The sequence below is a fragment of the Pseudophryne corroboree genome, chromosome 6, assembly GCF_028390025.1.
Source record: "Pseudophryne corroboree isolate aPseCor3 chromosome 6, aPseCor3.hap2, whole genome shotgun sequence".
Taxonomy (NCBI): domain Eukaryota; kingdom Metazoa; phylum Chordata; class Amphibia; order Anura; family Myobatrachidae; genus Pseudophryne; species Pseudophryne corroboree.
In genome coordinates, this window is record NC_086449.1 from 613,307,775 (window position 1) to 613,326,139 (window position 18,365).

General features: G+C 48.0%; 1 long non-coding RNA gene across 1 annotated transcript; it reads right to left on the bottom strand.

Moving 5' to 3' along the window:
- Window positions 1-651: 651 nt before the first annotated feature.
- On the bottom strand, window positions 652-18,116 carry LOC134935512 (uncharacterized). The gene is made up of 5 exons (XR_010180205.1): window positions 18,000-18,116; window positions 16,539-16,673; window positions 7,034-7,154; window positions 5,581-5,715; window positions 652-915 (listed from the first exon to the last, which is right to left on the bottom strand). It is a non-coding gene; the product is annotated as an uncharacterized LOC134935512 (long non-coding RNA).
- Between the last annotated feature and the right edge of the window lie 249 nt (window positions 18,117-18,365).

Here is an 18,365-nt window from a genome sequence, read left to right on the forward strand (position 1 = left end):
ATATACCCCCACCTGATGCCTAAACCTAACCCTCCCTTGCCCGCAGTCTAACTACCCCCAGGGGTGCCTAACCTTAACCCACCCTACCCGCAGCCTAACCCTATCCTCCCCGAACCCGCAGCCTAACCGTAACCCCTCTGCCTGATGCCTAACCCTCTCCCCACCCCCTAACCCCACCTGTCCGCAGTCTAACCCTAACCTCCCCACTTTGTGCCTAACCCTCCTGCGGAGGTGCCTAACCCTAACCTCCGTCCCTGCTGCCTAAACCTAACCCTCCCTCTCCCACAGCCTAACCACTCCCGGGGGTGCCTATCCCTTAACCACCCTACCCACAGCCTAACGTTAACCTCCCCCCACACGCAGCCTAAACCTAACCCAGCGCTTGTCACCTAAACCTAACCTCTCGCCTGATGCCTAAACCTAACCCTCCCTCCCCTGCAGCCTAACCACACCCAGGGGTGCCTAACCCTAACCCACCATACCCGCAGCCTAACCCTAACCTCCCCCCACCCACAGCCTAAACTTAACCCTCACCTGACGTCTAAACCTAACCCCCCCGCCTAAACCTAACCTTCCCTCCCCTGCAGCCTAACCACTCCCGAGGGTGCCTAACCCTAACCTCCCCCCACCTGCAGCCTAATCCTAACCCCCTCCACCTGATGCCTAATCCTAACCCCCCTTGCCCAGCCCTAAAACCTATGATCATGGGTATATGGGCGTTGGTATCCTTGCCCATTCGGAGTTCCAACGTCGGGATTCTGAAGAGTGTCGGGATCCCAGTGTCAGTATTCTGACTGCCGTAATCCCGACAGCCAGCATCTTTACCGCATCTCCTAATAGGTAATGCATATGTCCCAGCATTTGGAGAATGTGGCCGCAGCTCTCCTCCCAGGGCAGCTATTCAGGGATCACCCACTGTGTGTAGATGAAGAGGAAGAGATGAAAAATCATTGTTAGTGGATGAACAAGCACAGAGACAAACTGCAAACAGTGGTGTGGTCGTGTAGAGAGAAAAATCTCTCTATGTAAATATGTTACTCTAACTACTGAGGACATGGAAAATACCTAAAATAAGGATAATTAATCCATTGGGCCTATTGTTTTTATACAATACACACATTGGGGGGATAAGTTCTCTATTATAGTAATTAGTGGGTACCTTCAGGAAAGAAATTTGACCAGTAAATAATAAAAGCTATAAATTGCTAACATTTAGGGGTCAATCCAATTAGGTACGAGTTACCATTGCTGCAACGTTTCAACAGCATCCAAACTCACACCCTTCGTGGCTAGATTCAGCCTATGGGGCTCCTGGAAAGTGCGGCTGTTGTAAGACAAACTCGCACCTAATTAAACTGACCCCTTAGTTGTTAAATGTGATAAAATAGTAAAATACAATGGTGTAATTGTGGGCCTGATTCAGTTGTGGTTGTTGAAGCGATCGCTGCTGCAATCTTGCCATTCACAATTGCATAGTGTGTCTGAGCAGTCGTAGGCTGAGCAAGTCTCCTAGACATGGCCGGATTAACAATGGGGCGGATGGAGCTGCAGCTCCAAGCCCCCCACTGAAAATAGGCCCAGAGGATCCTCTGCAGTGCAGGCAGTAGCCAGTGCTGACAGGAAAAAAACAATTTCCTATCAGCACATACAGCAGCTCACTCACCTCCGGCTGCTCATTCACCCCCACCCCAAACTGGTTAGCCTGTGTCTTCTTGACCTCTTCGTGTTGCAAGGGGGCGGGGCTTCAGACGGCCACGGGGGCGGAGCCTTGGAAATAGCTCCGAGACAGCAGCCTCCTGTCAAGACCCTTCCCCTCTTTCATGAGGCATGTTATTGTATAAGCTGCAGCAGGAGTGGTATGCTGCAGCAAAAGCATTTATGTTTTGATGGACGAGGGGGCGGGGCTTCGGACGGGCATGGGGGCGGATCCTCGAAAAAAAAAAAAATAGCTCCGAGGCTCCGCCCTCATGTCAGTCCAAAGCCCCGCCCCCTTGTCCATCCAAACATAAATGCTTTTGCTGCAGTATACCATTCCTGCTGCAGCTTCCCAACAATAACATGCCTCATGAAAGAGGGGAAGGGTCTTGACAGGAGGCTGCTATCTTTTAGGAGAGCTGGTCCCTGGATGTCAGAGCTGAGGGGGCATGCAAAACCATGTGAGTAGCAGCCCACACCAGGCCCTGAGGTCTCCTATGTAAGTGGTGTCTATGTCAGTAAGTTTTGAGGTGTGTGTAAGTAAGTAGTGTCAGTGTCAGTAGGTTTTGCGTTGTGTGTGTGTCAGTAAGTAGTGTCAGTAAGTTTTGTATTGTGTCTGTGTCAGTAAGTTTTGCATTGTGTGTGTGTCAGTAAGTGGTGTCTGTGTAAGTTTTGTGTTGTGCCGTGTGTGTCAGTATGTTTTGCGTTGTGTGTGTGTGTGTGTGTCAGTCAGTCCTGCAAGTGTGGCGGTACGCTCCGGGACGGCGTACCTTTAAGAATGTGTCCGCCAGTACGCCATTCCCCCGCCACACTGTAAAACACCACCACCAAGCTCCTAGATCTTGCTCGGGGTTGCCGCCAGCACCTTCTTCCTTTTCCAGGAAAAGGACTGCTGGGAGCATGTCATCAACCTCCGCACCTGGCAGACTGGCAGAGATAAAGTGACAGTGGCTGCCGGGCCAGCGGTGTGTGGGTGGTATTCAGTATACCAGTTGTTGGGATCTCGGTGCACATTATACCGGCGCCGGAATCCCGACAACCAGCATACCGACACCTTTTCTCCCTCTTGGGGGTCCACGACCCCCCTGGAGGGAGGATAGCGTTGTGCTTACGCGCGCCACCGTGCCCGCAGCGTGGCAAGCGCAGCGAGTCCTCAAAAGGCTCATTAGCGCTCGCCCTGCTGTCGGGAAGCCAGCGGTCGGGATCCCAGCGCCGGTATGCTGGCCGCCGGGGACCCGACCGCCGGCAACTCATACTATGCCCCGGTGAGTAACTCTAATGGTCGGGACACCGCCCCACAAGTACAATGAGGCGGCACTCCCGAGTTTTGCTGGTGCAGTAAGATTTATTGATCCAGAATCTTACTTAATAAATCTTACTGCACCAGCAAGACTCGGGAGTGACGCCTCATTGTACTCTGTCTACAGCTTGAAAAACTGAAGGAGGGCACTGGAGCAAATATTCACATCATAACAGGATGAGTGCTGGGTACACAGCTTATATATAATATTTTTTATTCTATAACCAGTGTCACATCCTGCTGTCCTTGTCTCTGTAGTCCGCAGGGACAGGGGGTATCTGTGCCATGGATTCACATAATATATAACCACTCCACCTAGTGTCACATGGTCACATCCCTTAATGACATGTGACCATGCCCACGGCGCGCAGGCACAGTACCACTGAGAAAAAAATTCTGTGTGCACCACTGGTGTCAGTAAGAAGTGTCTGTCAGTAAGTAGTGTTTGTGTCAGTACATTTTGCATGGTGTCTGTGTCAGTAAGTTTTGTGTTTGTGTGTCAGTAAAGTCTGTCAGTAAGTGGTGTCAGTGTCAAAAAGTTTTGTGTTGTGCGTGTGTCAGTAAGTAGTATTTTTGTCAGTATGTTTTGCATTGTGTGTGTGTCTGTCAGTAAGTGGTGTCTATGTCAGTTAGTTTTGTGTTGTGTGTGTGTGTGTCAGTAAGTAGTGTCTGTCAGTAGGTTTTGTACTGTGTGTGTCAGTAAGTAATGTCTGTCAGTAAGTGGTGGGTGTCTGTGTCAGTAATACCCCTTTCACACCACAAAAATAACCTGGTATAGACTGGGTATATTGCCGGGTCGACACGTTTCGATGTGCGTTGTGAAAGCGGTCATTGGCGAATTCCGGGTTGCCTGACCCGGTAATTCAACCCGGGAATAAAGAAGGGTTATTCCCGGGTTAAATACCAGGTCAGGTGCAGTCTGAACGGGTCACCCAGGTTGATACAACCCGGGACCCGTTCACTGCATAGGGAGTGGCGGCTCGGAGATGATCTCATCTCCCAGCGCCGCCTCCACACCAGCCCCTGATGCCGACTCCATCTCCGCCCACGATTGGCAACCTGAACCGGCAAATTGCCGGCTCGGGTTGGCGGTGTGTATGGTCAAATGCCGGGTCCCACCCAGGAATGGACCCATTTCCAATTCCCAGGTGGGACCCGGCATTGTGATGTGAGAGCGGTATAAGTATTGTGTTGTGTGTGTGTGTGTGTGTGTGTGTGTGTGTGTCAGTAAATAATGTCTGTGTCAGTAAGTGGTATCTGTATTGTGCGTGTGTGTCAGTCAGTAATATCTATCAGTAAGTGGTGTCTGTGTCAGTAAGTTTTGTGTTGTGCGTGTGTGTGTGTGTGTTAGTAAGTAGTGTCTGTCAGTAAGTGGGGATTGTGTCAGAAAGCTTTGTGTTGTGTGTGTGTGTGTGTGTGTGTGTGTGTGTCAGTAATTAGTGTCTGTCAGTAAGTGGTGACTGTGTCACTCACATGGCACAGGCCACACACCCTTTTTAGACCACACCCACACCACACTGATCACACCCCCACATCACTAGTCACACCACTGCAGCGCTTGTCACACCTCCTGCCGAGGCACACTATAGGCCCTTCCTAAATTTCAGCTCCAGGCCTATATGTACCTTAATCTGGCACTGCTCCTAGACACAGGGGGCTCTCCAGCAGCAACACAGGTCGCAATGGGTAATTTATGCACGCACATGGAACGGCGTTTGAACGGACCTGACATGCCTGTATACAGTTAGCCACCCCCGTTACCACCTCAAACGCTGACTTCCTGTCAATCACTTTGCGATGGGATCCTCTATGTGAGCTTGATTTCATTTTGTGCGCAGTGCAGCTTACATGCATGCACAGTGAAAAAGCATTGAGCCACTTGGTATAACAGCTGCTCTGCGTCCGCATCTGAATCAGGCCCCCTGAGCGGTAAGGAGAAGGACTCTAGGGAAAGGACTATGTCACCTTTATTATATGTAAAGATAGGGAAACAGTCACTTGTTACAGCTCCAATTCACATAATTTATACCATTCTGTACCATTTCATCATTTGGTTATTCTACTATGGGGGAGATGTATTAAGCCCTGCAGAGTGTTAAAGTAGAGAGAGGTAAAGTACCAGCCAATCAGCTCCTAACTGCCATGTTAGAGGCTGTGTTTAAAAAATGACAACTAGGAGCTGATTGGTTGTTAGTTTATCACTCTCCCAGGCTTTGTACACCTGCCCCCAGTTCATTGATATACTGTAAATGTCAACCATTTCACTATTTCCCCCGATCTGTATTGTTCTTCCCCCGATCTGTATGTTCTGTGTCATGCTCTCCCCACCCTTCCTGTTTTTCTGTATTACAGTATGTTCTACATCTCGCAACCCCCAAAAGTGTATGTCCTTCCTCTATATGTCCTATAGAGTACGCCACAATTTCTATGTTTTTGTATTGTGCCCCCACACCATCTGTATATGCTATATCAAGTTGCCCCTTCTGCATGTTTTGTATTGTCCGCTCTCCCCCACCATAGACCCTATGTTTTGTACTGTGCTCTCAATACACCACACACACACTTACACAAGTATGGTAACTTACCTCCTGCATGCTATTCTCCAGGCACTAATTCCTCTGCGACCCCTCCCGTCGTCTTCAACTGACACTTTGCAGATCTCTTTGCCGGTCACCCGACACTCTGCAAATCTCTTTGCCAGAACTTTGCCAAATGATTATCTAAATAACCAGAATTTCCTGGTCAGACATATTATGGGGGTGATTCTGAGTTGTTCGCTTGCTAGCTGCTTTTAGCAGCATTGCACACGCTAAGCTGCCGCCCTCTGGGAGTGTATCTTAGCTTAGCAGAATTGCAAACGAAAGATTAGCAGAATTGCGAATAGAAATTTCTTAGCAGTTTCTGAGTACTACTCACAAATAGCGATCAGTTCAGTCAATTTCGTTCCTGGTTTGACGTCACACACATGCCTAGCGTCCGGTCAGCCACTCCCCCGTTTCTCCAGACACTCCTGCGTTTTTCCCTGAAACGCCTGCGTTTTTCCGCACACTCCCAGAAAACGACCAGTTTCCGCCCAGAAACACCCACTTCCTGTCAATCACACTACGATCAGCAGAACGATGAAAAAACTTTGTTGCGCCGTGAGTAAAATACCAAACTTTTGTGCTAATTTACTTGGCGCAGGCGCACTGCGTACATTGCGCATGCGCAGTTTGCGACTAATCGCTCCGTAGCGAAAAAAAATAACGAGCTAACAACTCGGAATGACCCCCTATGTGTATAATTATACTACTACATTTTGTTACGTACTTTCATTTTAATTCATTTGCAATTTATCTACAGTATTTTACTGACTTTTTATCCAAAACCCAAGATCCTTTCTCATGGGGGTCATTCTGAGTTGTTCGCTCGCTAGCAGATTTTAGCAGCATTGCACACGCTAGGCCGCCGCCCTCTCGGAGTGTATCTTAGCTTAGCAGAATTGCGAACGAAAGATTAGCAGAATTGCGAATAGAAAATTCTTAGCAGTTTCTGAGTAGCTCGAGACTTACTCCTACACTGCGATCAGCTCAGCCCGTTTCGTTCCTGGTTTGACGTCACAAACACGCCCTGCGTTCGGCCAGCCACTCCCCCATTTCTCCAGACACTCCCGCGTTTTATCCTGGCACGCCTGCATTTTTCCGCACACTCCCAGAAAACGGTCAGTTTCCGCCCAGAAACACCCACTTCCTGTCAATCACACTCCGATCACTTCAACGATGGAAATTCTTCGTTCGGACGTGAGTAAATCTACTAAGTTTTGTGCTAAAATATTTAGCGCAAGCGCACTGCGTACCATGCGCATTTTCACATTAATTGCTCCGTTGCGAAAATCGGCAATGAGCGAACAACTCGGAATGACCCCCCATGTTAGTTTCATATACTGGGTCTAATTCAGACCACCTGATCGCAGCAGCAAATTTGTTCTCTAATGGACAAAACCATGTGCACTGCAGGTGGGGCAGATGTAACATGTGCAGAGAGAGTATGGTAACTTACCTCCTGCATGTTATACTCCAGTCGTTGCCACCTCTGCGACCCCTCCCGTCGTCTTCAACTGACACTTTGCAGATCTCTTTGCCGGTCACCCGACACTCTGCAAATCTCTTTGCCAGATGATCTAAAAACACAAAAAAAAACTATCATTAAGCATAGTACTAGTTTAAGTACAATAAAATGTCCATGAGTCAACCAGTTTCCCAATTTTTCTTAAACCAAACAAGATATTTTCAAAGTTATCAATATCCCATGTATCATTTTTATTCCTAAATATGTTGTTCCTTCCTGCGCTTCTCCTATTTATGTGTCCTTGTACCTGTATTCCCTGTTCTGTCTATCTTGTCTTGCCTTTCAGCAGACTATACTGCACTCTGTCTTCCCCCTCCATCATACCCTGCTATGTAGTACTCCCCTCCTCCTACCTGTCTTCCTGCATGGAAACTGGAAACGTCAGCAGCTGTAGATAGAATGTTACAGGAAGAAGCATTGTGATGTCACGGGCTAGTGATGTCACAGGCTAGGTGTGATGTCACAGTATCCAGCAGCAAAGCTACAGCTATCTTACATATACATTTCTACATCAATTACAACTGTATATACATGAGTTTCTAGATAAAAAAATGAGACTAGTGTAGAAAATGAAGTATAAGGGAATGTTGTACAGAGTGCCTCAATATATAGGTAAAGGGAAAATATAAGGGACAGGAATTTCTAGACTAGATCACAGCTTATATTTTATAAGGAAACAAAGCTCTTTAAGAGGCTGAATTAATCTTTTTCCGTTGTGTGTGTGTGTGTGTGTGTGTGTGTGTGTGTGTGTGTGTGTGTATATATATATATATATATAGAGAGAGAGAGAGAGAGAGAGCTATACTAACTATACTATCCCATTAAACCAGGAAACTCACGAATTATACAGTTTCTGTGGCTGGTTGACCTCAAGTCTGCATTTCACCAGGTTTAATCAGCCACAGAACCTGTGTAACCCATGAGCGTATAAAGAGGAGAAGAAATAAGAGTTGTCTCTTTTGCTGGCGCACTAGAAATGTATTATTCAATACCAGCGTATATAAACCTGTAAGGCGGGCCCGCAAGGTGACATTCACAGGGAATAGGTAATGACTTCCACTCGACTTGTTCACACCCGCTGGGCATGTTGGAAAGAGGTTGAGTGGACAGTGAGCGTGGCTGTGCCCTGTGGCACCACAGCCGGACTGCTGAGAACGGAACCTGGAGGGTACATAACTTTTTTGTTTTCATTTCATCTCATGACACTCCAGCCAAAGCTACTCTTCTGGTTATCCTATCAACTAGGACAACAATGAAGGTGACTCCATAACATTTCTTCCATTGTTTTTCCATGTCACAGAAACATTGCATGTATGTTACAGGTGACCATCCTAATCATCTCTCCTTCACTTCACAGTAATGTCATTGTTAGTGATACATTATTTGGATCAAGCATCAAAAGGAAACTTAGGTATAAGAGTCTGGCCGGCATATCACTAATTGCATGACAACCTTGTGCCTGCGCTGTACTGTATGTAGACGGAGCATTTGGTTTTGCTAATGACTTACATAGACTCCATAAGAGGGCATGCCGACATAGCATATTATTGAATGTTAACATGTATGATCTTAAACTCCATCTATAAGAGTTCTGTTGCGAGACTTCCAATATGCTCAGAATATTGCTACTGTGACAGATGATTTAGTATATACTAGCTGGAGTACCCGGCGTTGCCCCGGATTTTAAGAATGTCTGTTTACAAAAATAAATGTAAATATTAAACATACAGTATAAATAACATTGTAGATGGCTGAATACCCGTGCTTTGGTACGTGATGAGGATGGTAAATTAGAATGATAGTTTGTTAATTTACGTTGATTGGAGATCTAGTATATAGGCATATCTTGCTTCCCTGATGCACTTTGTGTATTGGCCACACCCCTTTTTGATCCCACAAGGGACCCTGCTCTTCCCACTATACAACTCTCAGTCTGTGGCTTCCTGCTGCCTCCATTCCCCTCCACACATCATGTCACTGGCCCTGTCACATGCAGCCCTGTCATCACTGAGATATCATGCATGTCCTGATATAGTGTGTGCTGCTGGCCCACCCCTAGGGATGCTAGTGGTATGTTACCCTCAGTGTTTTGTTTGCAGATTGTAAGTCAGATGTGTAGCAAGTTTGGTGTAAATTGGTCCAGGCATTCGGGAGTTATGATGTTTCCTAACATACACTGTGCTGCTGCTGTCCCACCCCTAGGGGTGTCTAACCCCCACAGAGTTTGTTTGCAGATTGTAAGTCAGATGTGTAGCAAGTTTGGTGTAAATTGCTCCAGGCCTTCCACAGTTATGCTGTCTGCTGAAAAACTCTGTGCTGCTGCCTCACCCCTAGGGGTGCTAGGGGTTTCTGTCACCCCCACAGTGTTTGTTTCCACAGTGAAAGTCATATGTGTACCAAGTTTTTTGTAAATTGCTCCAGGCCTTCCACAGTTATGCTGTCTGCTGAAATACTCAGTGCTGCTGCCTCACCCCTATGGGTGCTAGGGGTGTCTTCCTCCCACAGTGTTTGTTCCCAGATTGTAAGGCATATGTGTACCAAGTTTTGAGTACATTGCTCCAGCAATTCCGGAGTTATGCTGTCTCCTGATATACTCTGTGCTGCTCTTTGCCCCCCTACGGGTGCTAGGGATTTCTAATTGCTTTAGTTGCCTCCGCTGTGTTTTAAATACGCTCGTATGTAAAATTTCAGGATCGTCGCTTGTAAACTGTGGATTTGTATAGAAAGACAGAAGGACGGATTTTCGCTTTTATATAGTAGATACACTTAGAGTTTACTATATGTGACTGTCATACTTTGCAACATTTTATAACCAGTTCCAGGGATGCTTGGTGGCTGAGCCCAGTGCATGGTGGAATGTCATGTGCGGATCTGTCTAGGAGGACCTTGGTGCACTACAACTCCCGTCATGTCATGTTTACTGGACTTCATTATAATGTGATGATTTGTTTTTAATTCATGTTAATTACTCATGTTCCATACATTTTCATTTATACCATGTAATGTGCACATAACACAGTGTTTATAGGGCGTAATTCAGACCTGATCGCTCGCTAGCATTTTTTGCAGCGCTGCCATCAGGTCAGAACTATGCATGCGTATGCACCGCAATGTGTAGGCACGTCGCACAGGTACAAAGTGGTTTGTTGCTCTGCGATGGGTTTGTGCAAAGAATCCAATCGCATGTGCGATCGCAAGGAGATTGACAGGAAGAGGACGTTTGTGGATGTCAACTGACCGTTTTCTGGGAGTGGTTGGAAAAGCGCAGGCATTCCCAAGCGTTTGCAGGGCGGGTGTCTGACGTGAATTCCGGTCCCGGTCAGGTTGAAGTGATCGCAGCGGCTGAGTAAGTCCTGGGCTACTCAGAAACTGCACAAAATCTTTTTGTACCACTCGGCTGCACATGCGTTCGCACACTTGCACAGCTAAAATACACTCCCCGGTGGGCGGCAACTATGTGAACGGAGGACTGCAAAAAACAGCTAGCGAGTGATCAGGTCTGAATTAGCCCCACAGATCCTCCAGAAACCCCATGAGGCTGTTTTACTGGTCCATGTCAGGTTTGGCCATCCAAGTGTGAGGTCAAATTGATCAATAATCCTGGGCCGCAGCTCCAGAGGCAGGATGGGCCTGCGTGTGGCCAGCTGTACAGTGGAGACATCGGATAACAGCCCATGTCCTCTCATGCCAGAGGCGGAACTCTGGGAGGCAGCGGAGTCTGCTGCCGCCGGGCTCCTGACCTGAAGGGGGCACCTCGTCTCCACTTCCGTGCCGGCCGCAATGAGTCAAACTGACTCAGTCCTGTAAGCCCGCCAGCCGCGGGCTGTAACGAGGTGCCGGGAAATCACGGCACATGTGCGCGGCTGCAGTGACTGTGGGAGTTAAGAGAGAAGCTGCTGCTGCCACCGTTGCTGCGGGTGAGTGTGCGGGGAGGGGAAGGTTGTTGGACACGCGTGCAAGGCAGTGTTATAGCTACAAAAGTCGGTACCACATGTTGAATGGGCACCTGGAGCTGAGGCTCTCCCCTGTGCCGAGTGTATCTGCTCAGCCCATGACTGCTACTAATCTGGAACTGCTTCTGCTGCCGACGATTAGGAACGAGGTGGCTTTGTTCTGGACACTAATCCTCATACAGACAATGCCTATAAAAAAGGTATGTTTGCAGATATATAGGTGTGTGTGTGTGTGTGTGTGTGTGTGTGTGTGTGTGTATATATATATATATATATACACACACACTAGTCACGAATGACCGCCACTCTGCCTCATCTCCCCCTCCACTCTGCCTCCCCCACCCACTGTTCTGATCTCCATTGCTCTATCTGCCCCCCCCCCCTTTGCGAAGACCTTCTGTCCTATATAGTCGACAAGAAAAATATTGGTGCCCCCCAAACCCCTATATATTTATAGTGGTTCGGGGTGGGGCACCAATATTTCTCTTGCCTCCGGGCGCCTGAGATGAACTTACGCCACTGTCTCATGCTTTACAGTGTTTAGTTGCAAAATTGGTGGTGGTGGTGGGTGTTTGGTAGGCTAAAGCACTGGGGCTCATTACAAATACTGGAGTCTATTTACTAAGCCTTGGAGAGAGATAAAGTGGACGGAGATAAGTACCAGCCAATCAACTGCTAACTGTCATATTATAGGCTGGGTTTGAAAAATGACAGGAGCTGATTGGCTGGTACTTTATCTCCATCCACTTTATCTCTCTCCAAAGCTTAGTACATAGATCCCATTGTATGCAGTGGATGTGGGGATGATGAAATGGTTAAAAAATAGATACTTTTTTGCTGGCGAGCTACAGGACCCAGATATCACACACTTACCAAGTTCTTGGCTGCCAGTTGGGAGGGGTATGGCGCAACCATGTGGGCAGTGCAGGGGCATGACGGCAGAATCACATCATCAAGGCACAGTATATAAAGCCACGATTACATCATTGTAAAGCCGGGGAAGGGGCCATGATGATGGGATTCAGCAGGAATAGCGTCATCAGCTCGCCTGGACTTGGTCATTTCACACGGGAAGTGGGCATCAGCGTGTGGAACTGAGGCGTTCCTGAAGATATGCCTACACCTTGGTGCCTGCTATCCTGGAGTCTCCAAGGCATTGTGGGAGAATAGGCAAGTACCATATGCTCGATCATGCGTTGGGATCATGTAACCGGCGGTTGGGATCCCAGCGGCCAGCATCCTGATGCCGGGATCCTGGCCGCCAGATTGCCGGTGGGGGTACGAGTGCAACAGAGCCCCATGCAGGGCTCGCCAAGGGCGTAGCTACCATGGGTGCAGGGAGTGCAGCTAGCTACTATGGGGCTCACAGCTGAGAGAGGCCACCTTCCCGGTCAGTTACATGTGTTATATATAGGGGTGTGGCTACCATAGGTACTGTGCCTGCCTACCAGTGCAATGCCCCACTTACTGATGTTATCTTCACCTCCTGTGACATGATCCTCCTGCTGGTGCTGTGACTGCCTACTAGTGCAATGCCTCACCTACTGGTGTGATCTCCACCTCCTATATGTATGGCTGCTATACAGCAGGCCAGGAGCACCAGCAGGACAGTAGAGTAACAGTTATATCAGTAATAATTTGCGGACCCTGCGTAATTAGCATTCAGTAAAGACGGGAGACTCAGTCAATGAATACATAAAACATTTTTTAGTTTATGTTAAAATATAAAAAGTTTATTAAGTGGAATATTTAATAAATAATATTTGCGAGACATCTCCAAAAACAGTCGGTTTTGGGGGCTGCCCACAAATATTATCCAGCCCCTGAATGTATGTATTGGGGACTGCAATGGATATTTGAGATATCTATTGCATTCCTCCTATTTTGAACACAAAAGCAGCCACCAAAGGTTTCTACGGCAGATGGTAAACTGTGAAACTCACCAAGCTCCAGAATGCAAAGCATGTCTGAGCTTGGCCCGGCAGCTAATGCCATTTCTAAATGGCTTTTGTAGCCTGTGGGCTACATTATGCAATAATTCCCAGGAGAAGAATCCTTGGGATCCCTCTGCATTACTGTCTGCTCTCACATACGCAGTCTGACGATTGCACATGTGAACTAGCGCAGCCGGGGTCTAAGCCCAGAAGTAAAGTGATCGCATTAGCAATTATTCTACTTCATATACATTGCAGGGACGGGCATGAGATTGGTACTCATTATGGCATAAAAGCTACACCTCTGGACTCATGAAGAGTCATCCTTCAGCACTCAGGAGAGGAAAAACCCCCTTGGGGGGAAACCTCTAGGGAACCATGGCCTCAGGATCGCCCTTCCCTCTGGGCATTAAGAGGTGTACTAATAGAGGGGTCAGTATGCTATCCCAGCGCATGGGATCCCGGTGGTTGTCATACCGATGCTGGGAGCCCAGTACAGAAAAGGCCGACAGGGGTGATTAAGGGGTGTTCTCCCCTCTCCCCTCCCCCCTAACCCCGCCTGTCTGCAGTCTAACCCTAACCTCCCCCCTTTGTGCCTAACCCTCCCGCAGAGGTGCCTAATCCTAACCTCCGTCCCTGCTGCCTAAACCTAACCCTCCCTCTCCCGCAGCCTAACCACTCCCGTGGGTGCCTAACCCACCCTACCCACAGTCTAACTTCGCCCCACCCGCAGCCTAATCATATACCCCCACCTGATGCCTAAACCTAACCCTCCCTTGCCCGCAGTCTAACTACCCCCAGGGGTGCCTAACCTTAACCCACCCTAACCGCAGCCTAACCCTATCCTCCCCGAACCCGCAGCCTAACCGTAACCCCTCTGCCTGATGCCTAACCCTCTCCCCACCCCCTAACCCCACCTGTCCGCAGTCTAACCCTAACCTCCCCACTTTGTGCCTAACCCTCCTGCGGAGGTGCCTAATCCTAACCTCCGTCCCTGCTGCCTAAACCTAACCCTCCCTCTCCCGCAGCCTAACCACTTCCGTGGGTGCCTAACCCACCCTACCCACAGCCTAACTTCGCCCCACCCGCAGCCTAATCATATACCCCCAACTGATGCCTAAACCTAACCCTCCCTTGCCCGCAGCCTAACTACCCCCAGGGGTGCCTAACCTTAGCCCACCCTACCCGCAGCCTAACCCTATCCTCCCTGAACCCGCAGCCTAACCGTAACCCCTCTGCCTGATGCCTAACCCTCTCCCCACCCCCTAACTGTCCGCAGTCTAACCCTAACCTCCCCACTTTGTGCCTAACCCTCCTGCGGAGGTGCCTAATCCTAACCTCCGTCCCTGCTGCCTAAACCTAACCCTCCCTCTCCCACAGCCTAACCACTCCCGGGGGTGCCTATCCCTTAACCACCCTACCCACAGCCTAACGTTAACCTCCCCCCACACGCAGCCTAAACCTAACCCAGCGCTGGTCACCTAAACCTAACCTCTCGCCTGATGCCTAAACCTAACCCTCCCTCCCCTGCAGCCTAACCACACCCAGGGGTGCCTAACCCTAACCCACCATACCCGCAGCCTAACCCTAACCTCCCCCCACCCACAGCCTAAACTTAACCCTCACCTGACGTCTAAACCTAACCCCCCCGCCTAAACCTAACCTTCCCTCCCCTGCAGCCTAACCACTCCCGAGGGTGCCTAACCCTAACCTCCCCCCACCTGCAGCCTAATCCTAACCCCCTCCACCTGATGCCTAATCCTAACCCCCCTTGCCCAGCCCTAAAACCTATGATCATGGGGATATGGGCGTTGGTATCCTTGCCCATTCGGAGTTCCAACGTCGGGATTCTGAAGAGTGTCGGGATCCCAGTGTCAGTATTCTGACTGCCGTAATCCCGACAGCCAGCATCTTTACCGCATCTCCTAATAGGTAATGCATATGTCCCAGCATTTGGAGAATGTGTCCGCAGCTCTCCTCCCAGGGCAGCTATTCAGGGATCACCCACTGCGCGTAGATGAAGAGGAAGAGATGAAAAATCATTGTTAGTGGATGAACAAGCAGAGAGACAAACTGCAAACAGTGGTGTGGTTGTGTTGAAAGAAAAATCTCTCTATGTAAATATGTTACTCTAACTACTGAGGACATGGAAAATACCTAAAATAAGGATAGTTATCCCAAAGGGCCCATTGTTTTTATACAATACACACATTGGGGGGATAAGTTCTCTCTTATAGTAATTAGTGGGTACCTTCAGGAAAGAAATTTGACCAGTAAATAATAAAAGCTATAAATTGCTAACATTTAGGGGTCAATCCAATTAGGTACGAGTTACCATTGCTGCAACGTTTCAACAGCATCCAAACTCACACCCTTCATGGCCAGATTCAGCCTATGGGGCTACCGGAAGGTGCGGCTGTTGTAGGACAAACTCGCACCTAATTAAACTGACCCCTTAGTTGTTAAATGTGATAAAATAGTAAAATATAATGGTGTAATTGTGGGTCTGATTCAGTTGTGGTTGTTGAAGCGATCGCTGCTGCAATCTTGCCGTTCACAATTGCATCATGAGTCTGAGCAGTCGTAGGCTGAGCAAGTCTCCTAGACACAGGGGGCTCTCCAGCAGCAACACAGGTCACAATGGGTAATATACGCACGCACATGGAACAGCATTTGAACGGACCTGACATGCCTGTATACAGTTAGCCACCCCCATTACCACCTCATACGCTGACTTCCTGTCAATCACTTTGCGATGGGATCCTCTATGTGAGCTTGATTTCATTTAGTGCGCAGTGCAGCTTACATGCATGCACAGTGAAAAAGCATTGAGCCACTCGGTGCAACAGCAGCTCTGCGTCCGCATCTGAATCAGGCCCCCTGAGCGGTAAGGAGAAGACTCTAGGGAAAGGACTATGTCACCTTATTTATATGTAAAGATAGGGAAACAGTCACTTGTTACAGCTCCAATTCACATCATTTATACCATTCTGTACCATTTCATCATTTGGTTATTCTACTATGGGGGAGATGTATTAAGCCCTGCAGAGTGTTAAAGTAGAGAGAGGTAAAGTACCAGCCAATCAGCTCCTAACTGCCATGTTAGAGGCTGTGTTTAAAAAATGACAACTAGGAGCTGATTGGTTGTTAGTTTATCACTCTCCCAGGCTTTGTACACCTGCCCCCAGTTCATTGATATACTGTAAATGTCAGCCATTTCACTATCTCCCCTGATCTGTATTGTTCTTCCCCCGATCTGTATGTTCTGTGTCATGCTCTCCTCACCCTTCCTGTTTTTCTGTATTACAGTATGTTCTACATCTCGCAACCCCCAAAAGTGTATGTCCTTCCTCTATATGTCCTATAGAGTACGCCACAATTTCTATGTTTTTGTATTGTGCCCCCACACCATCTGTATGTGCTATACCAAGTTGCCCCTTCTGCATGTTTTGTATTGTCCGCTCTCCCCCACCATAGACCCTATGTTTTGTACTGTGCTCTCAATACCCCCCACCACACACACACAATTATACAAGTATGGTAACTTACCTCCTGCATGCTATTCTCCAGTCACTAATTCCTCTGCGACCCCTCCCGTCGTCTTCAACTGACACTTTGCAGATCTCTTTGCCGTTCACCCGACACTCTGCAAATCTCTTTGCCAGAACTTTACCAAATGATGATCTAAATAACCAGAATATCCTGGTCAGACATATTATGGGGGTGATTCTGAGTTCGCTCGCTAGCTGCTTTTAGCAGCATTGCACACGCTAAGCTGCCGCCCTCTGGGAGTGTATCTTAGCTTAGCAGAATTGCGAACGAAAGATTAGCAGAATTGCGAATAGAAATTTCTTAGCAGTTTCTGAGTAGCTCCAGACCTACTCACAAATAGCGATCAGTTCAGTCAATTTCGTTCCTGGTTTGACGTCACACACATGCCCAGCGTCCGGTCAGCCACTCCCCCGTTTCTCCAGACACTCCCGCGTTTTTCCCTGAAACGCCTGCGTTTTTCCGCACACTCCCAGAAAACGACCAGTTTCCGCCCAGAAACACCCACTTCCTGTCAATCACACTACGATCAGCAGAACGATGAAAAAACTTTGTTGCGCCGTGAGTAAAATACCAAACTTTTGTGCTAATTTACTTGGCGCAGGCGCACTGCGTACATTGCGCATGCGCAGTTTGCGACTAATCGCTCCGTAGCGAAAAAAAATAACGAGCTAACAACTCGGAATGACCCCCTATGTGTATAATTATACTACTACATTTTGTTACGTACTTTCATTTTAATTCATTTGCAATTTATCTATTTTACTGACTTTTTATCCAAAACCCAAGATCCTTTCTCATGGGGGTCATTCCGAGTTGTTCGCTCGCTAGCAGATTTTAGCAGCATTGCACACGCTAGGCCGCCGCCCTCTCGGAGTGTATCTTAGCTTAGCAGAATTGCGAACGAAAGATTAGCAGAATTGCGAATAGAAAATTCTTAGCAGTTTCTGAGTAGCTCGAGACTTACTCCTACACTGCGATCAGCTCAGCCCGTTTCGTTCCTGGTTTGACGTCACAAACACGCCCTGCGTTCGGCCAGCCACTCCCCCATTTCTCCAGACACTCCCGCGTTTTATCCTGGCACGCCTGCATTTTTCCGCACACTCCCAGAAAACGGTCAGTTTCCGCCCAGAAACACCCACTTTACTGTCAATCACACTCCGATCACTGCAACGATGGAAATTCTTCGTTCGGACGTGAGTAAATCTACTAAGTTTTGTGCTAAAATATTTAGCGCATGCGCACTGCGTACCATGCGCATGCGCATTTTCACATTAATTGCTCCGTTGCGAAAATCGGCAATGAGCGAACAACTCGGAATGACCCCCCATGTTAGTTTCATATACTGGGTCTAATTCAGACCACCTGATCGCAGCAGCAAATTTGTTCTCTAATGGACAAAACCATGTGCACTGCAGGTGGGGCAGATGTAACATGTGCAGAGAGAGTATGGTAACTTACCTCCTGCATGTTATACTCCAGTCGTTGCTACCTCTGCGACCCCTCCCGTCGTCTTCAACTGACACTTTGCAGATCTCTTTGCCGGTCACCCGACACTCTGCAAATCTCTTTGCCAGATGATCTAAAAACACAAAAGACTATCATTAAGCATAGTACTAGTTTAAGTACAATAAAATGTCCATGAGTCAACCAGTTCCCCAATTTTTCTTAAACCAAACAAGATACTTTCAAAGTTATCAATATCCCATGTATCATTTTTATTCCTAAATATGTTGTTCCTTCCTGCGCTTCTCCTATTTATGTGTCCTTGTACCTGTATTCCCTTTTCTGTCTATCTTGTCTTGCCTTTCAGCAGACTATACTGCA